This window comes from Aquarana catesbeiana, linkage group LG11 (genome assembly GCF_042186555.1).
Source record: "Aquarana catesbeiana isolate 2022-GZ linkage group LG11, ASM4218655v1, whole genome shotgun sequence".
In the NCBI taxonomy this organism is placed as follows: Eukaryota; Metazoa; Chordata; class Amphibia; order Anura; family Ranidae; genus Aquarana; species Aquarana catesbeiana.
The window spans coordinates 103930799-103958432 of NC_133334.1; the positions used below are offsets into that span (position 1 = coordinate 103930799).

Below are 27634 nucleotides of genomic sequence, written 5' to 3' on the forward strand. Positions count from 1 at the left end.
CAGCTGTCTCTGGCTCTGGAGGTCCTCATTAGGCTGAAGGAGGCCGGAGACCTTGCTACAGCAGTCTCAGGATTGATGGGGCATTCAGCGGTGGGGGTGACTTGTCGGGTGAATGGCTGGTGTTAGCATTTAAATCACTTGCCACCAGAGGGCGTGACCGGATGTTGAGGTGAGAGGTCGCTGTAGCTCCGGATCTCATGCTCGCCCCCATGCTTGACTGATTGTAAGGAGGAAGGGAGGAGAGGACGGGTGAGAGAAGGGGAAAGTGGTATCCCGTAGCTTCTTAGTGTAGCGGAACCTGGGACCTGAGACGTAGGCAGTGAGCTCCCCGATGGCTCTCCTGCGGAGCCTGGCGCCTTGGTGAGAGTGAGGGGACGCCGTTGCAGGATAGAGCAGTCGGGTGCAACCCCCACGAGGTGATCGTACGAACCCGCCTCCCAGCATGACCAGGAGGAGGGGGGGAGAGGCGGCCGTACAGGAAGGAGCGGGGGTAGGTGCTAGCACTCAGGCCCAACGCGGACCGAAGGAAAAAACAGGCCAAGCCACCGCTGCCGCTGTGAAACTGGAGCGGTATGCTCACACGCCGAACCCGTCACCTAAGAAGAGTGGGCAAGCAGGAGAATCACAGGATCCTCATAAAACAGGGAGAAAAAGCCCAGGGCCGGTGGTAGATGGATTAGCAAAAACAGCAATGAAAGTGGGGAAATCAGCAATAGCAACAGCACAAGCAATAACAATGGTACCAGTGACAACAGCACCAGTTGCCCCAGCGATTGCATCATCTACACCCCCGAGACCTTGCAAGGAGCAGCTATAGGAGCAGAGGAAGGTATGTCTGCATTATCTCTGATTGAAGAGAAGGAACCATCCCTGAAAGAGATCCTCATGGCAATCAACAACTGTAAGTTATCTTTGAATGAACTATTTGATCAACTTAAACGTATTAGAGAATATGTATTATTAATGAGACATGACATACAGGAGGTAGCTACACGAACAACAGCTCTTGAGGGGGGACTTAGTCAAGTAGAAGACAATATAAACCCAATGAAACAAAAGGTCCAACTGATGCGAGGACAGTTAAATATGTGCATCCATAAAATAGACGAAATGGAAAATAGAGCAAGCAGGAAAAATTTAAGGGTACTAGGTCTCCCCGAGAAAACCGAAGGTAACCACCCCACAGAATTTATGGAGTCATGGTTCAGAGAAGTGTTTGGTAGAGACTCTTGTTCAGATTTTTTTGCCATTGAACGCGCACATAGAGTCCTCTCTAGGACATCACCTTCAGGAAACCAGACCAGGCCTATGATCGTTAAATTTCTGTTTTTCAAAGATAAGGTTACCATTCTCCAGAAAGCAAGAACTATGAGGAATGTACAGTATAATGGAGTAAGGGTCTCATTGTACCAGGACTTTTCCCCTGAACTACAAAAACAAAGAGCTAAATTTACAGAGTGCAAGCGCAGACTGCAACAGCTTAAAATCACTTATGCATTGATGTATCCAGCCCGCCTAAGGGTGTCAGCCCTTGGGGAAACTAGATTTTTTAATACGCCTGCAGAAGTGACATTATGGCTAGAGAAGAATGAAGGGAAGATCCAGAAGGGTGAAGATGCATGAGGATGATCAGAATATGGAAGAACTTTTTCTCTCATTAAAACCCGGACTCTTTTTTTTTTTCTCTCCTCTTTCCTTTATATATATGCACAGAAATGGGGGCGAGGGAGGGAAGTGGAGGGGAGACATAGGGAAAAATAGGAGGATGTATGGGTCCTCCTTATATGAAGGGAGGAATATAGGTGTGTTAATATTTTTGAATTTTTTATTAGCGGACACATTTAAGACACTGGGGACTGATCTCCCCCCCAATTAATCGAGATCATGGGTTGCAGGAAATTTTTGATGTAAGATTTATCACCTCGGGGAGGAAATACGGTCATGTTAGGAGCCCTCAATATGGGCCCAAAGGTGGGCAGTAAAGAGGTAATAGGGGAGGCGGGAGGGTGAAGGAGAGGGGTGGTAAAAATAGGGGGGCGGGTGGGGAGAGGGAAGAGGAGGGGGGAGTATATGGGGTGTATTTAAGGTTATAAAGGGAAATAGGGTAATGCCCTGGCACAGATTGGGTGTGAATGAAGGGGGAAAGAGAGGTGGTAGTGGAAGATATGATTTGTGTATGTGTGATAAGAATCAAAATGGGAAAGGTCATAAGTCGACACAAGGGGACAATTCACTAAAAACACTAAAAAGAAATTGTAACACACTAAGGGAAGAGTATTTGAAAATTATGAATATGAAGATAAGGGGGAGAAAATCTTTTTTTCTTTTTTGAATTATACTGATGAGGGCAAGGAAAGTAGGATAATAAAATGATAGGGATTAGAAAGGAGAGTGGGAAGACCCTGGGTCAGCCTAGGAAAAGTAAGAATGTTAAGATATGCTCTTGGAACGTGCGAGGGGTAAAAGATTTGTCTAAGAGACAAGCAATTTTTTCCGCGGCCAGTCTGGAAGGGTCTGGAATGCTTTGCCTGCAGGAGACACACCTTGAGAAAGAAACAACCAATGTTTTAGAACATAAGAAATTTAGGGTACAATATCATTCGACACACACCTCCTACTCAAGGGGGGTGAGTATATTAATAGATTCCAATGTGGTTTTCTCCTGCAGGCAAAGTAAGATAGACAAAAATGGAAGACATATTTTTCTCTTCTGTGTGATTGAAGATAGAGAATATGTGCTAGCTAACGTATATATTCCCCCACCATTTGGTACGGAAATCCTATATGAATTGATGGAGTTTATTGTGGACAAACCTGGAGTGCCTGTTATGGTGGTTGGAGACTTTAACATGACCATGAATAAAAACTTAGATAGGTTCCCGCAGAGGGCCCACCTCAATGGAACATCTGGCGGTCCATTGTTCTGTTTTTGTAATGAGACAGGACTGGTGGATATATGGAGGAGATGGAACCCCGAGGTAAAACAATATTCTTGCCACTCTAGGACGCACTCTACCTTGTCCAGGATTGACCTCTTATTTTGTAATGAGGAGGCCTTGAAAATGGTGGAAGAGGTAGATTACAAACCAAGGGGGATCTCAGATCACTCACCATTAGTCTGTTCAATAAAAATAAGAGAAAATTTTAATAGGGGGGACTGGAAGGTGAACCCCTTTTGGTTGGAGATAATTGAAGACACTGGGGGGATTGCAGATGGCCTGAAGGAGTTTTTTGAATTAAACTTAGGAACTGCACCACTGGGAGTGGTCTGGGATACCCTGAAAGCACACTTACGAGGAGTATTGATACAAAAAATAACATATTTCAAAAGGCACTCACAGGCCAGAGAAGCTAGGGCGAGGGAGGAAATAAGGGGAGCAGAAATACAGTACGTGGAAGCACCAACCCCGGACAGATATGAGACATAGGTGGCGAAGCAAGAAGAATATAGGAGACTGGTTCTGGAAAAGATAGAGAATAAAAAATTATTTCAGAGGCAGGTTTTCTTTGGCGAGGGGGAGCGAGTAGGGAGAATACTGGCCCTAATAGCTGGGGAAAATAATCCCCCCAGCTAGTATACCAGCAATATGGGACAGAGAAGGTAAAGTGAGGAGGACCACACCTGAAATAGTAAAAGAATTTAAGAACTACTATAAAAATCTGTATAGTTCACCACAGATAAATGTAGAAGGGGAAATGTGGGATTTTTTCCAAAAACTGAAAATACCCCCCGCTATCAAAGGAGGATAGGGATGGACTGGAAGCCCCGTTGACACTGGAGGAATTATGCAAAGCAATAGCGGATATGGCAGATCAGAAGGCTCCAGGGCCAGATGGCTTACCGATAGAAATTTATAAAAAATATGGGGATATTTTACTACCCAAACTTTTACAGGTGTTTAACGGAGCAACGGGAGAAGGAAAACTCCCATCCTCCATGACAGAAGCAATAATAATCGTATTAGCAAAGGAAGGGAAGAACCAATTAGAGACAGCCTCTTATAGACCAATATCACTCCTATGTTCGGATGTTAAAATTCTCACAAAAGTACTGGTAGCAAGATTGAATAGAATATTTGGAAAAATAATACACCCGGATCAAACCGGTTTTATACCAGACAGATCTACAAGCCTAAATATAAGATGAGCGTATTTAAATATGCAGTTCCCGGTAGAAAACGGGGGGGGGGGGGGGGGGAATAGGGCTATCCTATCATTAGACGCAACCAAAGCTTTTGATAGCTTAGAATGGCACTATTTATGGAAGGTTCTGGCAGAATTTCAGTTTGGTCCCCAATTTGTCCATTGGATAAGATTACTGTACGAGAGCCCTAAGGCGAAGGTAAGAATAAATGGAGAGTGTTCCGAATGGTTCCATTTGGAGAGGGGAGCAAGACAGGGGTGCCCTTTGTCCCCCCTGCTCTTCGCTCTCGCAATGGAACCCTTGGCCATTGCTCTAAGAGCATCCCAGGAGGTTCAGGGTTTTAAAAGAAGTAAGGGAGAAGAAAAGGTCGCTATGTATGCAGACGACGTTTTGTTGTTCCTTGGGGACACACAATCCTCCTTGGAAGCCGCCATGAAACTGGTGCAGGATTTTGGGCATTTTTCCAGGCTGACAATTAGCTGGGAAAAGTCTGTACTTTTGCCTATAGACCCCATTATTGATCCACTCCTGCAACAATTAACCCAAATAAGAGTAGTTAATCAGATGAGATACCTGGGTATTAATATGACCAGGGATCCAGGACAATTCATAGCAGGAAATGTGGTGCCGCTTATGGTAAAACTCAGGCAAATGGCAAAGTGTGGAGTCGCTTACCTCTCTCTCTGCCACAAATATTATATATAATACATAACTCACCAGTATGGATCCCAAAACATTGGTTTAAAAGACTGGATGGAGTATTTAGAGAATTTATCTGGAAAAATGGTGCGGCAAGGATTCGCTTGCGGGCATTACAGCGGCCGAGGGAGGTGGGAGGGTTGGCACTACCAAATCCGAGTTATTACTTCTTGGCGGCGCAACTATAGTATATGAGGGGAAGTAATCTACCAGTAGAAAAGGAGGTAGGAAATAAATTATTGTTGAATGACACCGATCATAATGCAATAGTGGGGGTGGTGGAAGCAGACTCCTTTAAAACTAAATGTCCAACAACCCAATTAATGGTGAGAGTATGGGAAACTGTCAAGACCATGCTGGGTTATGGTGATTTTTCTGAATTTTCTCTTATATGGGATAGCAAAAAACTAAGGGAACTTAAGGTAATGGGGAAAATAGAGGAATGGGACCGGAAGGGCATTCATTACTTAGCACAGATGTACAGAGACGGTAGATTGAAATCATTCCAAGAAATAAGTGAAGAATATGAAATCTCAAACCGGCTGTTTTACAGATACCTACAAGTTAGGCATGCCCTAGACACGCAATTTAAAGGGAAAATACCGGAGCTGAGTGAAATGACTCCCCTCAAGAAACTGGTCAATGTCCAAACATCTAAAGGACTAATATCTGAAATGCACGAGTGTATAGCGAGAGTAGAACAGGGAGATGAGATGGAATGCGGTAACAGGACTAAGTTGGAAAAGGACGTGGGGTCGATAACGGAGGAGCAATGGAAACGGGTCCTGGCTTTAGGTCCTAGGGTTTCACTTTCACCCTCACAGGTCGTGTCTCACTTATACCTGGTACAAAGGGCATACTATACACCCGCAAAACTGTTTATGTTTGGGAGAAGACTGAATGCAGAATGTCAAAGATGTAGGAATGGAAGAGGTGATTTAATACGCATGATGTAGAGATGCCCTAAGTTATGCAGGTACTGGAGTGGAATAATAAGAAGAATTAATGTTGTGTTTGGAACCTCAGTGAATGTAGAGGCCAAGGTGTGTCTTTTGGGTTTAATAGAATAGGAAGGAATATATGGAGGTACACAGACTGCAGTAACCAGATGCCTGTTTCAGGGAGGGAAGCTGATTGCACATAAATGGCAAGATAAAAACCCCCAGACGGTAACAGAATAGGCACAGGTGGGAAAGGATACAATTGAGAAAGAAAGAAAGAGATTATATATATATATATATATATATATATATATATATATATATATATATAAAGAGAGGGAATTATAAGGAATTTGTTAAAATATGGAAGCGATGGTATGAATGAAGAGAGGAAGTTGACTTGAGAGTGGAAGATGTATGGAAGGATAACAGAGAGGGAAGGGGAGGGAGGAGGGAGGGAAGAATAGAATGAGAGGAAATGGTTTGCTCTCTTGCTTTCTCAAGTTTTGTCTTCTTGCCCTTCTGTTGATTTTGTTGCTTTTGTATATTAATTTGGGAAATGTATACTGATCAAACTACGTGATTCCTTTTTTCTTTTAAGACTGGAAAAAATAGAAAGAGTAAGAAGGGGGGGAAAAGTGGTGTGGGTGAGGGGGGGGGGGGGGAGAGGAAGGGTAAATTAATAACATGGATATGTATTGTAAGTTAATACACAATATTTTATGATGTTGTATTTCTTTTTGATATGTGTGGAAAAAAATAAAAAGTATCAAATAAGAAAAAAAAATCACTTGCCACCAGATGCAGTGTGTCACTTGCCACTGTCACCTGCCACCAGATGCAGCATGCCATTTGCCAAGATCGCCTGCTGCCAGAGAGGGCAGGGAGAGAGGGGAGACAGAGAGAGAGGGGGGGCAGGGGAGAGAGGAGGGAAGGGGGGCAAAGAGAGAGAGAGAGAGGTAGGGGGGGTCAGAGAGAGGGGTCAGGGTCTGGTCAGTGACAGTGCTCAGCTCACTCACTTGGATGGTCCACAGGGGGCTCACAGTCAGCGGCTTTAATGTGGCTGTCGGCTGTTTAATCTTCCCACCTTCTTTTCCTCTTCACACATGCAGAACACGGGCAGGGAAAGAGGGGCGGTGTGTGTCACAAGCTGACTTAGGCAATGCTGGACGGAGCAGTGTGCGGATCCCCTCTTCTAGGACAGCTGCACTGAGTCGGCTGTCACCCGTTGCCCACACATTGACACCAGGGATGATCCAGAGAATGGAGTGGCAGCGGCCACCGGAGGACTTCTGTCCCCGCCCCCAACCACCGTGACCTATCACACACCTATCACAGCCAGCGGCAGAGCCAAAGGAAGTGCTCCAAAACCCTGTCGGCTACAGGTGGTGGGCGGGCCGGCAACGAAAGAAGCCTGCAGCTTCGGCAGCAGACAAGCTTCTCTGAACACTGAAGCTCCCAGCACGCTCCCACCGGCCCAGTCTGCCCCTGAATTGCCGCCCCTCTCAAATTGCCGCTTGGGTCCCATGGACCCACCGGGACCCATGGTAGGGCTGGCCCTGGGTGGAGGCCATCCTGGATTGGCGAAAAAGGGAAAGACAGGTCAAGTACCTGATAAAATGGAAAGGTTACTCTCTCCTTAAGAGAGCTCTTGGGAACCTGCAAGTAATGTACATGCCCCCAGACTTCTTTGTGAGTTTTCCAATAATCACCCTGAGAAGCAAGCACACTTGGGCATCCAGAGTCTGCACTGGTGGGGAGGGAGGAGGTCTGTACTGAGGAGGGGGGGGGGGGAGTCTGTACTGAAGGGGGGGTCTGTACTGTATGAATGTTCAGTACAGACCTCCTCCCTCCCCATGAGTACAGAAGGTGGGTCTGTACTGCAGTAGAGTTCTGTACTGCAGTAGAGTTCTGTACTGGTAGGGAGGGAGGAGGTCTGTACTGAAGGCAGGTCTGTATTGGAGGAGTGTTCTGTACTGGTAGAGAGGGAGAAGGTCTGTACTGAAGGGGGGTCTGGGCTGGTAGGGATTGAGGAGGCCTGTACTGAAGGGGGGGATCTGTACTGGTGGGGAGGGAGGAGGCCTGTACTGAAAGGGGAGGAGATCTGTACTGGTGGGGAGGGAGAAGGTCTGTACTGGTAGAGAGGGAGGAAGGACTGTATGCCTCCATGAGCAATTACATGCAAGCAATTAAAATTAGCTGCAGCAGCTGTCGACTCCCTATTCCTTTTTGAGGGGCTGCTGCCTCTGGCTAACCAATAACCACTAGGAAACCCCACTGGGTCTTGCACATGCAATCACTAATGGCCTCATTCACAAGTGTGACTGGGGTCTAATGGGGGAAATAGAGGAGGAATCTTCTAATGGGGACAGCCAGGGATTCCCTCACTTTGGAGGGATTTACCCAGACTTCCTGTTTCAGCTATTGGGCAGGAAGTGAAATCTCACCAGTGAGTCACAGATTGCAAAAAAAAAAAAAAAACTGACAGAGGTTTTTAATCTTATCACATGCTATACAAAAAAAAAACAAAACAGAAAATCGTTTCATGCGCATGGTAATTTTGTTTTCCTGGTGCCTATCCATGGCAGCATACCTGTGACAAGCTCCGCCTTGGCTCCTCCCTCAGGACCAGTGAATATTATAAAAGAAAAGGGATTGGTGCACTCCCAGCATTCTACATAATATAGCATACCGGGGGTGGGATTGTATGCTGCCATGGATAGGCACCAGGAAAAGAAAATTACGCTAAGTATGAAACAATTTTCTGTTTTCCTGGTGCCCCCATGGCAGCATACCTGTGACAAATAACTAGCTGACATGGGTGGGATGATGCATAGTAAAAGATTTATTTGAAAAATAATTTAAAAATAGGCAAATGCAAGCCCGATAGCCTGTCTGGCAGTTTCTACAGATGAGAAAGTGGCCGGGTCTACTCTGTAACATCACATAAACGCATTTTGGGATGACCATGATGCTGCTACCCTTTAGATTGTTTTGATGGATACCTCTGCTCTGGCCGTCCAAGAAGCAGAAAACAACCAGGTGGCATACAGCCCAACTGAAGAGGGGGTTCCAGTCCCCTATCCCTGTACACCTTCTTAACCAATTTGATTATCCATTAAACTATTGTACTAGAGCAGGGATCTGCAAACTATGGCTCCCCAGCTGCTGCAGAACCACATGTTCCATGAGGTGTTGTAAAGCTCTGATATTCACAGACATGACTAGGCATGATGGATACTGCAGTTCCGGAATGGCCGGAGGGCCCCAGACTATGGCGTTGCTAGGTGGCAAAAAGACCAGAGGCTTCAGCCCAAAGTCAGAGCCCGGCACCGGGGGGCGGGGGGGATGGGGCGGCGGGCGGTTGGGTTATATGGAGGGGGGTGTTACCTACCTGACACGCACTGACCTACCTGACACACACTGACCTACCTGACTGACATACACTGACCTACATGACATGCCTGACACATACTAATCTACCTGACACACACTGACCTCATAGTTGCCAACATTGTAAAAAAAATTTTAGGGACACTTTTTTGCATGTAGGGGGAGAGCCCCAGACCTACCTTTCCACTACACACTGTCCACTACATTGACCACTACACTACACTGATTACTACACTACAATACCCAGCAGAGCCGTGTCCAGAAGATGGTAACTGCGGTGCGTGAGGATGTGGGGCCGACCTAGGCCAAGCTGGGGGTCCGAGGAGTCTTCCAAATGGAGCCTTGTGAAAGGGGGGAGCCAGGACCTTCAGTGTCCCCAGCCAGCGGAGCCCCAGTCCTTCCATCAGTGTCCCCGCTCGTCGGATACATGGGGGCGGAGGGTTGGCGGCGGCGGGTGGAGGCTGATCACATCTTTGTGTTCAGTGGAGAGCGGAGAGGGGTCGCCAATCCCTGCAGCCAATAGGCTTCAGTGTACAATAGAATTTTCTATTTGTACACTGAAGAGAGAAGCTGCCCCTCTGCACTGAACACAAGGGGAAACAACACTCGTGGCGGTGGCCATTTTTGTGTAGCCGCTGCCAATTTTAGCCAAAAACATTCCTGATTTTCCCAGGACAAAAGCAAAATCCCGGGAAAATAATCGGGACAAGCTTAAATCGGGAAGAGGGTCCCAAAATCAGGATTGTCCCGGGAAAATTGGGACTGTTGGCAACTATGTGACCTACCTACCTGACATACACTGACCTATCTGGCTGACATACACTGACATACACTGACCTACCTGACACATACTGACCTACCTGGCTGACATACACTGACCTACTTGACTTGCCTGACACGTACTAACCTACCTGACACACACTGATCTACCTGACATACACTGACCTACCTGACATGCACTGACCCACACTGACCTACCTATCTGACATACACTGACCTACCTGACACACACTGACCTACCTGCTCTACCTGACATACACTGACCTACCTATCTGACACACACTGACCTACCTGACATACACTGACTTACCCGACACAAACTGACCTACCTGACACACACTGACCTACCTATCTGATATACACTGGCCTATCTGGCTGACGAACACTGACCTACCTGACACACACTGATTTACCTGACATGCACTGACCTACCTATCTGACATACACTGACCCACACTGACCTACCTATCTGACATACACTGACCTACCTACCTGACACACACTGACCTACCTGACATACACTGACCTACTTGTTTGACATACACTGACTCACACTAACCTTCCTGGCATGCACTGACCTACCTGCCCTTGCCCCCTTAAAGCCTATGTTTATTTATTTAAAATTAGCTAAGGGGCAGTCAATGCAGCCACTGTGCCCCATCAAATGCAGCCACTGTGCCCCATCAAATGCAGCCACTGTGCCCCGCCAAATGAAGCCACTGTGCCCCGTCAATTGCAGCCACTGTGCCCCGTCAAATGAAGCCGCTGTGCCAGTCAATTGCAGCCACTGTGCCCCGCCAAATGCAGCCACTGTGCCCCATCAAATGCAGCCACTGTGCCCAATCAATTGCAGCCACTGTGCCCCATCAAATACAGCCACTGTGCCATCAATTGCAGCCACTGTGCTCCGTCAAATGAAGCCACTGTGCCCTGTCAAATGAAGCCACTGTGCCCCGTCACATGAAGCCACTGTGCCCATCAAAAGAGAGAGACACACACTAGAGCTGCACAATTAATCGTTAAAAGATCACGATCTCGATTCACCCCCACAATTTATGTTGTGGAGTATCTGGATTCTTTCATGTTACAAGCATAGAGTTCTCTGCTTACTCTGGCAGTCTGCCAATCAGGGCATTCTGCCAAGATTTTAACAACATTGTAACTCTTGGGACTTAGATCAAAGGAATGAAACTTCTGTGTGAATATGCAGGAAGTTTAACCACTTAAAGTCTAAACCTTTTTCTGACACTTGTTTCTTACAGTTAAAATCAGATTTTTTTGCTAGAAAATTACTTGGAACCCCCAAACATTATATATATTTTTTTAACAGAGACCCTAGAGAATAAAATGGGGATTGTTGCAATATTTTATGTCACAATGTATTTGCACAGTGGTCTTTCAAACGCAATTTTTTTGGAAAAGTACACTTCAATGAATTAAAAAAAAAACAAAACAGTAAAGTTAGCCCAATTATTTTGTTTAATGTGAAAGATGATGGTACGCCGTGAGAATCGTGATCTATCTTCTAAGCAAAAAAATAGCGATTCTCATTTTAGCCAGAATCGTGCAGCTCTAACACACACACAGAGACAGAGAGACACACAGAGACAGAGTGAGAGAAACACCTTTTCTTTTTTTTTCTTTAGGTTAGATGAAAGTCTGAAGGGAGTTGTGGCTTGAAGATAGTGTCTTAGTACCGAAGTAATATTGTCTTCGTGAAGAAGGTCAAAATTGGATCTGAAAAGATTGGCAGGGCCCAAGGCTCAGAGATAGTAGAGGAAGAGGAGAACTTAGATGTAGAACATGTACCGGGGTGGGCTCCCCAAGATACAGCGAAGTCACGACCGAGGAAAACAACTCCACCACCAGCTCTTGTCAAAACTTTTTACTTGAACGTGGTAAAGAACCCAACCAGCAATTCTGGGACCATATAATAAATTTACAGACACGCAACCAGAAGGCTGAGACCCTTGTGCTGCACAGCGCAGCGCCCTCCGTAGGATGCAGGAGAAAGACAAGTAATTTGCCTACTGGCAGGCACGACTAAACTGCCACACCTTACCTATTAATACCCTAAGAACAACACAAGAATAACTGTATGTGTCAGAGGACGTCTCCTGCCTCCGCTCGCCGGGCTGCTGCGCGCATGCGCGGTGGACTGGTGCTTCGGCGCACACCCGTACGCGGCCCAATGGTGCGGCGCGTGCACAACGGTCCCCAGGTGCGCGCGGTCGCTCGTGCGGGTGCACGGTAGCGCGCCACGCCGACGCACGCACTGTGGTGGGCTACTTTAGATGGCTCCAGCGCCCAGACGTGTTGCTGGTTTGTCGTCAGCTTCCCGTAGTTCCTGCTTGCTGTGTCCTCTGCTGATCACCTGTTTGACCCGGATTGTTATTCTTAACTTTGCCACCTCTCTCCTCGATCTGACCCTTGGCTATCCAAACGGACTCTGCTTGATCTGATTACCTGTGCCTGACCCCTGGCTATCCAAACGGACTCTGCTTGATCTGATTACCTGTGCCTGACCCCTGGCTATCCAAACGGACTCTGCTTGATCTGATTACCTGTGTCTTGACCCTCGGCTTACTCTAACGGACTCTGCTTTTGATCTGCATACCTGTGTTGACCCCTGGCCTGCCTTACGGATTTGCTTTTCTGCTCACCTGGTTTTTGACCCCTGGCTAGTTTCACGGACTTCCTGTTTATCCTGCACCTGATGCTCTGACTCAGTATTAGTACCTCCAGTCAGCTCTTGGAAATCACCACCTTGCATACAGTCCTTCTAAACCTCTGGAGAACTCACCTGCTGGTGGCCCGTGCCTCTGCGTGCCCCCTGCTCCCTGTATCATCTCCGGGGGACAGGGTGCGCGTGGACGTAAGGGCGAGCCGCTCTCGGCATCTTGGCCTCGGTAAGTACTAGTCGTGACAGTAAGGGTGTGCGTTGCGGGCTAGCCTGCGGTGCAGCACAACAGTTTACAAACTTACAAAGCTCTACCGTATTCCCCTCCTCCCTTAACTGGTGTCGTATCATGCGTCTGTGTATTCCTCCTGAGCACAACGCCAGTCTGCCTTGAGTTTGTAGAAAGTTCATCAGCTCTCCAATTGTGACATGCCACTTTAGGTTATGGAGTCCCAGCAATGAACAGTAGCAACAATTCTGGCCTGACACAAACAGAGACCCTACTAACTACCTACAGGCCTGGTCTCAGTCCCTAGGCGCCAACAAAGTAATGGGGTGTGTGCACGATCTTACAGACCCGGGTCTGCTCTGCATCCACTGGTGACTCTGACCGGAACAAAATGTCTCTCCAACAAGTATGCGGTCCCGCAGTGTATGTTGTTTTATTCCTCAGCTCTCATCCGTGTTCCTGCAAGCAATTTCTCGTTCCTCTGGACAGGCTCAGGATCTTGGACACAAGTAGCTTCACTCAGCTGCAGTTTTGGTCACTGAAGTCTGCTCCCACACCTGGATGCTGTAGGATTCTCTGGACACAGTCCTCAGAAGCAGCTCCTTCTCAAAACGGCTGCCTGCTGGGGTCTCTCTCTCTCTCTCTCTCTCTCTCTCTCTCTCTCTCTCTCTCTCTCTCGTGATAGAGAGATCCCAATTGGGAAAGATTTGTTTTAATGTGTGGGCTTATCTTCTTGACTGTCTTGAAGAATTTGATTAAAGGATCTTTGGCCCATCTCTTGTTGTCACAGCAGAGATTGCCACCAGCTGTACCTTTAAATTGCTTAATCCTAATCCTAAATCAAGGTCTGCTTGCAGGAAGTCAAGGAGTTGGGAGGAAAAGGGTACATCAGGGTTGAAGTTTTGCCGTTCGCGAAAGATCTAAACTTATTCCAAACCTTGTCACACGGGGGGCGTGGCCAAGCTCATGGAGGAGTGAGACGTGTCTCTCCGGAGCTCCCGCACACACCGGACGAACGGAGGCTCTCAGCGCTTACAGAGCTCAGCTGACAGGTCGGTGATGGGGAAGAGAGGTGGGGGGAGAAGGACGCCACACTCCCGACACACAAACCGAGGGGGAAATAGACCGATTTTTCATACATTTGGGACAAAATCAGCACGCCCCCCCAAATCCAAGATGGCGCCGACCCGTTCCTCAGGCACACATGCAGCCTCACAAGGAGCCACATCACAGCGCTCCACACCACATATGACAACCAGGCAGCTTGCTAGATCCCCTCCAGACTCAGAGAATGAATCTGTGCGCTCTGCATGTCACTCCCCAACATCACATCGGTCCTTTAGTGGCTGGGACATGGAAGCTTAAATTAAGGCTCTCCCCACCAGACATGATTTTGAGCCATGTGTTCAGAGACTTGAACGCTCTTACAAGCAGGAGATTTCTGAGCTACGCAAAGATGTCACAAGCAGGCTGGAAGATGTAGAACAAACTGTGGAAGAGACTGTCTCTACACTACAGGCACATGACACCATCTTGCAGGAGCACACATTACAAATACAACAATTGATGTATCACCAAGACGATCAAGAAACCCGAGCCAGATATAACAATATACCTATACGCGGCCTCCCGGGGTCTGTGGAAACTAAAGATCTGGCCCCTGCAGTCATCGCCATATTCAATGATCTGCTTCAAAAAGATAAAGAATCTCCCATAGAACTTGATCGTGTACACAGAGCCCTCGGTCCTAAAAATCCAAACCTTGAACATCCCAGGGACGTGATCTGCAGAGTCCACTTTTATGCGGTTAAAGATGCTATTATGCGTGCAGCTCGCACCCAAGATACCATATACTTCAATGATGCTACGGTGACTTTATTACCAGATATCTCTAAGCTGACCCTGGATATGCGACGTGCTTTGAAACCCCTTACAGGAGCTCTTCAGGCAAAACATATTAAATATGTTGCGACTCCTGGATTTCCGATCGCATCCAACTGGCAAAAGCACTCCAGGAAGAACAAACGCTCAAAGTCTGACTTTCCCAAAACAACGAATGGATGAATCCTCCCCACAGACTACCTGATTAACCATTTTTTCCTTCACAGGCACTTCGCCGATGAAGCGGTCCCGGTTTTGTAACTACAGCATTGTTGAGACGTTAATCTTTTATTTGTTCTCCCCATATATAGGTTATGTCTAGAGATCTTACAAAATGGATCTTTTTCATTTGATGGAGATCCCCTATTTGATGCTGTGATTTCCTATTTTGTTCGGATCCCCCCCCCCCACCCCTCCCCTCACTTCTCAATGCTGTAATGTTATTTTTACACTGTTGACCCTGCAAGCAGTCTGGTTATTGAATCTCACTTCTACGTTTTGTCCGGCTGGACAATTCACTATAGTCTAGTGAAATGCATAAAGCTTGGCAGGGTCCTGAGTTGCTAAAATTATAGAAGAATTCAATTTTTTTTCCTTTTTTGTCTTAGCTGCCCGGTGTGTGCGGGCGCCTCTGTGGACTGACCACTACCCCCCACATAGGGTTTTCAGCGCCTGTAGTGGCATTAGCTGAACTTTTGAACACAATGTTCTTTATGCGGCCTCTGAGGCCTAGGTTTTTCTATCTTTTTTCTCTGCCTGTTTTTCTTTCCTTTTCTTTTTCTTTACTGACATTTATCCTAGCACTCCACACCAATGGAGGTTGCTCTGATACCTCTGGTTACCCTTCCCTCACCCATCCCGAGACGGCAAGCCTCTCCCATGTCAAATTATGTCTAAATCCTAAATCCCCTTCCCCATGGCAGCACAGACCCCCTTGAAAGTCTCTTCTTTAAATTGTAGGGGCTTTAACACCCCAGAGAAAAGGAGGCAAATACTATACCACTTTCACAAAATCCGTACCCAAATTTTACTCCTCCAGGAAACTCATTTTAGGTCTGACACGATTCCGCATCTCCTCCATAAACAATATCCCACCTGGTTTCATAGTACCAACCCCTCGGCGAAATCCAAGGGGGTTTCTATCGCATTCCATGTTTCGTTCACACCAGATGTGCTAGACACCCTCATTGATCCACTAGGGAGATATGTTTTTCTAAAACTTTCATACATGAATATGATCTATACTATAATCAATGTTTACTCTCCAAACCAGGATCAACTGCAATTCCTCTTTGCAGTGTCGAATCGTTTGAAAAGATTTAGCATGACCAACATGATCCTGGGAGGAGACCTCAACGCCGCCTTCATACCACGCCTTGACACCTCAACGGGTAAGTCCTGAATTTCCCCGGCTTCCCTGACCAAAATAAGCACAATTCTTTCAGACTTATCTTTAGTGGACGTGTGGAGGATGCTACACCCCACCACTAAAGATTTCACATATTACTCACCGGCACACTCCAACTACAGCAGACTAGACTACATCTTTATCTCCTAATCCTCACTAGACTTTTCCCCCAGCGCTTCCATAGGCCTCACCCTATGGTCTGACCATGCCCCCATACATATGGACTTAGGAAGTATACCCACACAAAAAAAGAGAGCCACATGGAGATTAAACGACAACTTGCTCTCGGACTTGGTATGCACCCAGGACATCACACAAACCATTAAGCACTTTGTCTCAGACCATGCCCGTGATGACACCAACCCACTTATGAAATGGGAAGCCCTCAAATGCGTCCTTAGAGGTAAACTTATCCAGCACGGCTCCAGACTAAAACGCACACGAACAGCAGACATCACACGACTCCTGTCCTTAATTGCCACCTTAGAGGAGGCGCATAAACGATCCCCCGATGACAAACTACAACTGGACCTCACTAATGCCAGAAGAGACCTATTGCAAATTTTTGCGGAACACTCCCTGGTGGCGAGAGATAAAGGGCGATTCGCTCATTATTCACAAGCCAACCAGTGTGGTAGACATCTTGCACAGACGCGTCAACCCAAACAGACCTGGAAGTCCATCCCCTGTATTAATTCTCCCAACAATGGTAAAATAATAAATAACTCTTCCATAGCCGAAGAATTCCATCAATATTATGCCACTCTATATAACCTACCCCCCCAAGCACCACCACCCACGCCCCAAACAGGTCCCCTGAACCTAAACTTATCCTCATACATTCAGGAAACTGCACTCCCAACTATTCCGGTCTCTGAAGCAGAGGACCTGGAATCCCCCCTGACTGACTCTGAATTCCAATCTGCCATAAAAAATTTAAAGAATGGTAAAAGCCCAGGACCAGATGGGTTCTCCTCACATTTTTATAAGACGTTTGCTCCTTTGCTATCTCCCCTGATGGCCAAAGCATTCAATGCCATAGATGAGAACTTATCTCCCTCCCCCACTTTGCTCCAAGCCCAAATAGTAGTCATCCCGAAACCAGGCAAGGACGCCTCCCTATGTTCTAATTATAATCCGATATCCCTACTAAATATAGACCTTAAATTATACGCTAAGATTCTAGCGAATCGTATCTCCCCTCATTTACCAAATCTAAAACATATAGATCAAGTGGGGTTTGTCCCTGGACGTGAAGCCAGGGACAATACCACCACAACCATCCACCTCTTGGCATTTGCTCAACGTAACCACGTACCGACCTGCCTTCTCTCCTGTGACGCGGAGAAGGCTTTTGACAGGGTCAGCTGGCCCTTTCTCCAAGCCGCTCTTTCCCAAATAGGACTCAAACCTAGAATGATTGCGCGTATTATGTCCTTATACTCCAGACCCTCAGCCACAATTTTAGTTAATGGAATCCAATCAGAGAAACTCAGTATCTCAAATGGCACGAGACAGGGATGTCCCCTCTCTCCTCTCCTATTTGCCCTAGTAATCGAACACCTAGCCCAAGCTATTAGAGCAAACCCTGATATACGAGGCATACAGACCCCGTCCTCACAATGCAAACTTTCCCTTTATGCAGAGGACCTGCTTCTTTACGTAACTCAACCCCATATTAGCATACCATCAATACTTTCTGAAGTCAACCGGTTTGGAGGTTTCAGTAATTATAAACTGAATATCTCTAAAACGGAAGCACTGAATATCTCCTTAACAAAGTCGACCCTTTCCTCCCTTAAGGCCAACTTCTCATTTCAATGGCAAACAAAACCAATTTCATATCTGGGTACGGCCATTCCAAGCCACGCTTCGGAAATATACGCCCTAAACTACAGCCCACTTCTCACAAAACTCAGACGTCTCACAGAAAGCCGAGGGGACTTGCTAATATCCTGGTTTGGTCATATGAATGTGTTGAAAATGGACATACTCCCTAAACTACTGTATTTATTTCAAGCCCTCCCAATTGCTCTACCATCCGCCTTCTTCCGTACTCTCCGTTCCATGGCCATACGATTCGTATGGAGGGGAAATCATCCCAGACTGAAACATAAACTTTGATGTGCCCCCACCTCTAAGGGTGGGACAAGTCTCCCAGATTTTGAAATCTACCACACCGCGACAGTGGTCTCCCGTATACTGGAATGGTTCCCCCCGCCCATTACTTAAAGCCTCCACTTTGGTGGAACAAGACTTATCTCCAATTGACCTCCGGGCCCTGGTACCGTAGGAAAGAAAGCTATTCGCTTTCCTCTGAACCAAGCCCCCTCACTCCTCTATTTGACAACCCAGCACTCCCCGAAGGCGGTTCAATCCAAATCATAGATAATTATTTCAGAACTGCTTGGCCCACAGCACAACAATTTGTTAATAGCACACACGGCACTTTCACGTCAGAATTAAACACCACATCCTCCAATTTGACGTGGTTAACGCGTCTACATCTGACAGCCTACTGCAAAAAATTGCATGACTCCAAACAGATCCACAGACCTTTGACTGGCTTTGAACAACTGTGCACACTATCGGAGACTCCCTGTCATACCCTATCACTGATATACAAACTGATCATAGAACACACTCATGATACCTTACCCAATTACACTAAAGCTTGGTCAGAGGAACTCGGGAGGGAAATAACTGAAGCTGAATGGAGTAAGGCCTTTCTCTTTACTCACAAATCAGCCATCTCATGCTATACCAAAGAAAAAAATTATAAAGTTGTATCCAGATGGTATCGAGTGCCAACGAATCTCAGGATCATGTTTCCGTCAACTACCGACATCTGTTGGAGATGTACCTCGGTGAAGGGTACGTATAGTCACATCTGGTGGGAATGCGATGTGATCCGTCCGTTTTGGACTCAAATCTTTGAGACCTATACCGAAATTTACAATAAATCGCCCCCCCCCCCCCCCCTCCTTTCATTGTTCTGCTATCCTCCATACTCCCTGGCAAAATTAAGTCACAAAAACACAACCTCCTAAAAATTTTTCTCAGTAGTGGAAGGCAATTAATCGCTAGACACTGGAAATCCACCACTCCTCCATCTCTTATAGAGTGGGTGAGTGAACTAAACAATACCATGCTTATGGAGGAAATGCAAGCCAGAGCCATAGACAAATACGCAAAATTCTCCTTCATTTGGAGTATCTGGAAACATTATTCTACTTCAATGTGTTCTAATAGGGGAATAGCGCTGGTCACAGATAATGGAAAAATCAAAAAACGCAAAGCACAACCCACCAGAAAATGGGAAAGAAAAAATGTGAATAAAAAATGTGAAAAAACAATAAACAATAAATGTGCAGTGTGCACCAAAGTCCACAGCAACCTATGTGGGAGAATCTAACTAAAATCCTTTAAATTAATCCATTACGTTAATTACATAGGGTGTGAATATGCAAGTCACTACCATAGCTTTAAAGAAGGAGCGCGGCCGTCACGTCATGCCCTGTCCATTTAGGAAACATGTCACACTCCAGTGACGTCATCCCCCTTCACCTGGATACCGACTTGCGCTTCAGACCTCGTGTTGGCACACACTCCACCGCGGCCGGCAGAGAACCATCCAGCGGTGTCTGAGAAGATGTCACAGCGCACCTCCATCGATACAAAGAGGAACTGACTGCACTGAGGATTCCCCCATTACTGGGACTACATTCATGCGTATTTTATACTTCCTAAATGACTGCGTGTTGGAGATATGGTTATAAACAGCACAATTCATAGAGCTACAATAGTACACCATACAATATAAACAACGCGGATCCAGTTGGAAGGTGCTCGTTGAACCTGAGAGGGGGATTCCGGGTCTCCAGTATTCCGGCCACAGGATTAATTCATGCCCTTCACCCCTGCAGGGGTTGGGCTTTCTGGTGAGTGAGAGCACAAGAGGGGGCCTGCCAGACACGGACACATTAACATTGAAATTCGTTGGGGATTACATACCTGTCTGATATACCTTCATTGGACAATTTATATTGGACGATTTTGATTGCATCACATACATCAATTTATTTATAACTTGTTTGATTGCACATATTTATTATTCTCATTTTTTGATTAATTCATTTTTTGATTAATTCACCTCCAATATACATTTTTATTTACATTTTTTACTATTTAAATCAGGAAGATCACAGATGTTTATTTGGCCCATTTACATGTATATTTTATGTATTGTTTATGATATTGGGCACGTGAGTGGGATTTTTAAATGCTGATATCACTTTTTATGTCACTTTTATCCATCTTGTACTATGTATGATTTTGCATTTTTTCACTTATGGTAGTGACTTGCATATTCACACCCTATGTAATTAACGTAATGGATTAATTTACAGGATTTTAGTTAGATTCTCTCACATAGGTTGCTGTGGACTTTGGTGCACACTGCACATTTATTGTTTATTGTTTTTTCACATTTTTTATTCACATTTTTTCTTTCCCATTTTCTGGTGGGTTGTGCTTTGCGTTTTTTGATTTTTCCATTATCTGTGAACAGCACCATTCCCCTATTAGAACATTTTGGTTATGTGGATTTCACTTCGGTGTTTCCATTTTGCTTGGGGGGCTGCAGTTCCTTGTTATTACTGATCCTAAGCCCGGAATATTTGATTTCTATATTATTCTACTTCAGATAAGCTAAAGCACAGACTCACAGACACAAGTGCACCTGGTCAAGTAATAGGACCTACAGGCCCTACTCAAACACCCTAGAAATATAGGTCCCGATTTGGGATGAGGCTCTCTGTCTCCCCTTCCCCCCTTCTCCCTTCTCCCCCTCTCTCATCGATCCTACCAGTCTCCTTCCCCTCACCCTTCCCTCCCTCCTTTTTTCTTCCTTCTTTTTCTATACTAGCTTTTTTCCTTTTTCTTATTCTAAATCTGCTGGCTATCTATAGCCAAGATTTGTGACCTATAGTTTTCTGTTTTTCAGTATTAATTGTCTCAAAACACCCAGCAGATTAGACATCATGCCAATAAGTATAGGCTGTTGGCTTTCAAATTACCTGTCTGTTTTGAGTTCCTTAACACCTGGACGTAGCGTGATCCCGTTGGGGCGTCCGGGTCTCGGGAATTTTTGTTAATAAATTTAACAGTAAAAGTTCTGTAAGCTGGCGAGACATCAAATTATCTATATATTGACAGCAAATCGTATAACAATGAACCTTTCTACTTATGTATGTTCTTTTTTTTGTTGAACCAGTCTGCCCGATGTCGAGCACCTGGTCCTGTTAATGTATTCATCTTATGTTTGAAAATTATTTTATATGCAATAAAAACTTATTGAATCAAACCTTGTCACACGTATTGTTCATTGAAGGCTCCTATGCTTTGAGCAGAGTTGAAACAACTCTGGAAGGAACATCCAAGTGATTAAAGCCTCTGTTTTAACATTAATGTGAAGGTTCAATCTGTGAGGATTCTGATGGGTGTGATGCCTCGAGCCAGAAGAAAGGGTATCAGAGGAATATTTACCAGAGGCTGGACAGTAGGAAATATTGCCCTAGGGAATCATGGATCTCCCTGCAAATATGGCAGGACTGTTATCACCCTTTATTGTCGATATTGCAAGTCTCGAGAGAATTTGAGGTAGGAGGCCGGATGGAGGCCTAAATTAGATTGCATGCCCAAGGACTTGACAGGGCATCTACTGCTTCTGCCCAAGGGTGAGGTAGATCTGAAATAAACCTCTGCAGCTTGATATTGCTTGCTGTAGCAAAAGGATGCAGTCCAGGAAAGGTCCACTGGCCCACAATCCAACTGAATAACTTCGGTTGTAGGGACCATTTGTTGGAAACCAGGAATCCTTGGGATAGGTGATCAGTGTCTGTGTTTAAGTGGGCTGGAAGATAGGCTACCCTGAGGTCCTTCAGATTCCCCTCTGCCCAAATGAAGATGGGTTCCACTTCCCTTAGTTAGGAACTGTTGTTGGTTCCGCCTTGGTGATATATGTATGATATTGCAGCTTTATTGTCTATCTAAATCAGAACTGATTTGTCCTTGATCTGGGAGAGCAAATGCTGTTGATGCGAGATAAGCCATCTGGATTTCCAGGATATTTGCGATGATGTCTGCTGCATTGAACACCCATCTCTCTTGAACCAACATCTGGTTGCAATGTGCCTCCTAGCCTACCGTGTTTCCCCGAAAATAAGACCTACCCCGATAATAAGACCTAGCATGATTTTCGGGAAGGGCTGCAATGTAAGCCCTACCCTGAAAATAAGCCCTAGTAAAGTTTGTTAATTTTTTTAATCCACTTGCAGAATGATTACACTGCTATAAGGTGTGCGTGACTCCCTTTGTAACTGCATCATGCAAATTACTTTATTTACAGACTCGCCGGAGGTCTTCTCCTCCTCTCCTGGCTGACATCTGTGGCCCCTCCCCCTTCAGTGCACCGAGCGGGCTGACGTCAGCGGGGATTTTGGCTCTTGCCTCTTCTGCTCTCCTCCGGGCTGACGTCTGCGGCCCCTTCCTCTTCAGTGCACGGAGCGGGCTAATGTCAGCGGGGATCTCGGAGCAGAGAAGAAGAGCTCAGGCAGATCATGTGACACCCAGGGGAGCTGTAAAAAAGGTATTTCCCATAAAACAATTACAAAGGGAGACACGCTGTACCCCATACCAGCACAATTCCTACAAAATGGATTACATAATTCTATGAGGATTTTAAGATGTTTTTTATGTCAAAATACTGTCTCCTGACCTTACAAGGGGAAGGGGAGAAGACAGGGGACACAGGAGATAGATACATGACACAGCACAAGCACTATGCAATCTATCATGCTTTAAAGGAACAGGATTTTTTTTTTTTTTAGGTTGACAACCAAGATCATTGTACATACCGTAAATAAGACATCCCCTGAAAATAAGCCCTAGTGTGTTTTTGGTTGCCAAAATTAATATAAGACCCAGGCTTATTTTCGGGGAAACATGGGTATTGCATTGGCGTCTATGGTAACTGTGGTCCAGAAGACATGCCTTAATGGACATGGCTTTACAGGCATCTCCCTCTTTGTCCACTAGTGCAGACCCCTGTGCATCAAATTTGTTTGATCTATGGACTGGGATAGACTGTTTGCTCCATTGTTTCAGGAATTCTAGCTAAAAGGTGCCTGAGGTATCCATGTGTCCACGGGACCATCTGGATACAAAATGACAAAAATCCCTATTAAGTTGAGTTAGCTCGAGGTTGTTATGTAGATCCATGTCCTCACTTTCCTTACTTTCTGAATGATCGCCCACACTTTCTGAGATGCCAGGGACACCATCCCTTTTGCAGTGTTGAATAAGATGCCTAAACTGGAGAAAAGATGACTGATAGTGTAGGTTACAGCATCCACCTGTGGTCCGCTAGCTGGGCTGGATCTTTTGATAAAAGGAGGATATCGTCTGGTTAGTGATAAGAATTGAGACCTAGTTCTCATAAAGAAGCTTGGATAGTGATACGAGCCCTTATGAGGGCTCTGAGAGAAGTGCAGGGTCTGAAGGGGAGACTCTGGAATTGTAGATGGGCCTGGTTGACTGAAAATCTCAGATATTTCTGTAACAGTTGCAGTATGGGTGCGTGCAAGTAAAGGATCCCTGAATCCCCGATCCCTGAATCTAATTCTGCAGTTCCAGGGAATCAAGTCTGACTTTCCTCCTGTGACACGGGAAATGGTTTTCTGTAACCTTTCTGCAAAGAGTGATTTACCATCAAAAAAGGGTAATTATACTAATTTTCTTTTGACACAGTGTCAGTTGCCCGTAGTTCTGACCACGATACCCATATGGCTATCACAAGTAGTGACATTGATCTTGCGAAGTAACGAATTGTATGCATCACCGTCTCATCAGTGAAGTCTGCTGAGAGCCATAATTCATCCAAAGCCTTGGCTATATTTTTCCCTATAAACATTTTGATGAATTACTGTTTCCATATTTTTGGTCCATGTCCACAGGGCTTTGGCTACAGATAAGGCAATTGCTGACTTCCAGGTGTTTACCCACCATTTGGTAAACTCCTTTAAGTTGGGGTCTATTCATCTGTCTAAAGGATCCTCAATTGGGGCTGAATTATAGATTGGTGAGATAAAATTCTTTGTTATACGAACCACTGCCGCGTCTAGCTCCGGTGGACCGTCTGGCATTGCAGAATCTTGTTCTGACTGTTGATAAATTTTTCCTAGGCAATTGAGAGGAAAAAAAAAATTTTCTCTTTCCTCTTCAACAATGTATTTGATATCATCCATCAGAGTAAGCCTATGTTTCCACTATTGCAAACTGAAAGTCGCACGATTTTGTCACGAATTTGATGCGACTTGAAACAATGCCTGTGTATTATTGAGGTCTATGGACCTCAAGTCGCATCAAAGTGGGACCAAAGTAGTGCAGGGTCTACTCTGAAGTCACACAGATAAACGGGACTCATTGGAAATCAGGGGGTACAACTTGTAATGCGACTTTGTAGTCCCAAGTTGCATGACAAGTCGCACTAATGGAAACCGAGCCGAAAGAAGGAAACCTGCTTCTTTAGAAATTGGAAGTACATCTTTTGACTACTCAAATGTAGTGTCGGCTTTCTCGCAGCCAATAGCTGGCTTTACAGCCTGGACATAGGGCTGAACTAGGAAAAAGTTGAAGTTCGAGCTCTTCTGAGGCATCCTCAGATGGCCCACCATCATCCAGATGTCTAGGGCGGATACTTGCTGCGTTGTGAGAGAATTCTCTCGAGGATGGGCCAGGAAGAGTTAACTCCTCTGGAGGAGGAGATTGAGCCAATTGCTGCAATGGAACTGCTGTTGCTGGTTCCGCTATGTATCCCCTGCCCATCTTTTGAGTAGGACAGCTTACCTGTTAAACCTGTTGACTCTCTGTCTGCTGCATAGATGCTAAAACAGCTTTTGCAGACCAATTGGGTGGTAATGGGATGACCCCGCATGCTCAGCATTTAGGGATTTGAGAGTTGGTGAATGTGAAGAACTATTACTTTTCATGGATGAACCCTCGCTGCTTGCATGGCATCCTGATCTGGTTGGGTCCTTTGTAGGTTTGTTTACGTCGCCTTGATGTCCGCTTGGACTTCTTCTGGCGTACAAGACTGAAATACATAAACGTGCCAGCATAAGTGCTCTCTTTGTTTTCTTTTCTCACTTGGACGACGGTCCCTACCTGAAATGTTGGAGAGGGTCTTGTTCAGGTGGCGTACTGCTTATTTTAGGCAACAGACAGAAAAGGCAGCTAGAGAAAGATAAAGGAGTTAGCGACTGGCATTTCAACTGGAGCAAGGAAACGTTATTCCTGAGTAAAGAAAAAGAAAGAAATTACATTTACCGTTGGCAAAAAACAGGGTCCCCTCCAGGGGCTCCTCACATAGGCAACCTTCTCAGATGACAACAGGCTGCCATGCTGAAAGCCCCTAGTAATAAACAATGGAGAGGGGAGGGGCATCTGTGGAAGATACAACCCTCTAAAAAAAATGATTTTAACAAAAAAGGGCAAAAAAAAAAGTTAAATTTGCCCTTATTCAAGAGGGCCACCACGACCCCAGGTCAGACCGCGCATGCGCGGCCAGTGGCACTAGGACCTATGCGGCCTGCCCGACTCACTGAGCTGGCTCCTGACGTCCGTGCATGCGCAGAGCAGGCAGGAAGCTGCCGAGGGACTCAGAAAAGCCGGCGCGAGGTGCGTGCCGCCCACTATAGTAACCGGGAATGCAGGTACAATATCACAAGGAGGGGAAGGTGGTGGGGGAGAAAGAAAGCGAAAAAGAGAGAGAGGAACGCAAGGAAAGGAAAGTGAGAGAGAATAGATGACAGGAGGGAGAAATAAAAGGATAAGGCTAAGTGAAGAATAGATATAGCTGCTTTGTCTGCTGCAGGCTTGAGCAAATGCCAGTATATAAATGCAGATAGGAGCTCTTAGTTAAGAGACAACTGCTGTCCTAAAAAGCCCACAGAAGGGACTCCCTATCTTATCAGCACATTTAGCTGCCCAAGAATAGGGACTGCACCTGGGAGAGGCTTGAACCCAACTGGAAGCTGCCGACTGCAGTAGTAAGGGACATTCGACCGCCATTCACTAACCATGAGAGAAAAAAGGAGAATGCTGGGAGTGCTCTAATCCTTTTCTTTTATACTATTCACTGGTCCTGGGGGAGGAGCCAAGGCGGAGCTTGTCACAGGTATGCTGTCATAGAGGCACCTTCTACTTTAAAGTTGTGCTGAAAAGAGGGGCAGCTGAGGGGGTTCTGAATGAAAGAGAGACACACAAAACAGACTTTATGTGCCAGGCTAACCTGATGATTATAGTATTAATATTACTACATGATTTATTATTATATTATATAGATCTGGTAAACAAATATCACACAACATAAAATATACACGTACCAATTATACATATATATTATTTTTTGTTTTGATTTATAGAGTGGAGAGGGATTACAACACTTGTCAGTTTTGTTTTGTTGTATGTGTCCCCTTATACTCTCTCTATTTGTCCTGTTTACTGTCATCCCCGAGAGTAAATCCCACACTTGGAGTGGTCATCAGGGATGAGATTAGGTGTTCGGATCCTAGTCTGCACCTGTCTGGGCTATCCAACCAGGAATCTGTTGATGCTCACTGCCAATCATAAGCAGCCGAGGTGTGAGACTCTGGGTCGGGAAATGCCATGACCGCTTATGATTGGTGATTAGCTGTTTCCTAGCCAGATAGCTCAAGCGATGAACACAACTAAACTCATCCCTGGTGGTCACTGGAACAGGAAGAGAGGGGAAATCTTATAATGGAGACACCAGTTCTGGTAACATTCAGGATTTCCCTTATTTTGGGGGGATTTCCTCACTTCCTGTTTTGGCTATGGGACAGGAAGCGAAAGGAAATCTCCAAAATGGGACACAGCAAAAAAAAAAAAATCTGTCAGAGGTTCTAACCCTCCCTTACTCTAGCCACACTGAAAAATAAAGTTTTGTTTTTAGTTAGAATATTTGCAGTACATTTTGGAGTTCTAAGTAATGGTAAGACTGGGATGTGGGACACAAGTCACACGGCAATGACAGCTCCCTGCACTCTCCGGGGAAACATTATAGGAAGTCCTGTGCTGATCACACTCCGACCCGCCCACATATGAGGGTGTAGCTCCTGCACGGCCTCCTATTGGCTGCCGGGATGTTTTTCGTTCACGACATATCCACCGAGAGAGGCAGCTGATTGGCTGTAGCGCGGTGTGACGGCGGAAAGCAGTGTGTGTGGCCGCCCATAATAAAATAGCAAGAATGGCAAAGAGGACTGAGGACAGAGGGACCGGAGAGGGACTGTGAGAGCAGAGGACACCTTCACAGGTACATCCTTCATACCGGGAGGGAGAGGAGTGTGATCGGGGAGGAGGAGAGGCCGGGAGGGTGAATGTTGGGGGTGATGAG

The 27634-nt window shown here is 45.8% G+C and overlaps 2 protein-coding genes across 2 annotated transcripts in view; both read left to right on the forward strand.

Annotated features, from left to right (window-relative positions):
• Positions 1-27634, forward strand: part of RPLP2 (ribosomal protein lateral stalk subunit P2) — a 483637-nt gene that overhangs the window by 110831 nt on the left and 345172 nt on the right. The gene's annotated exons all lie outside the window — the stretch shown is intronic.
• PNPLA2 (patatin like domain 2, triacylglycerol lipase) overlaps positions 27395-27634 on the forward strand; it is a 73735-nt gene continuing 73495 nt past the window's right edge. The window contains exon 1 of the mRNA XM_073604822.1: positions 27395-27553. The gene's annotated coding sequence lies outside the window, so the exon portion shown is untranslated. The remainder of the gene's footprint in view (positions 27554-27634) is intronic.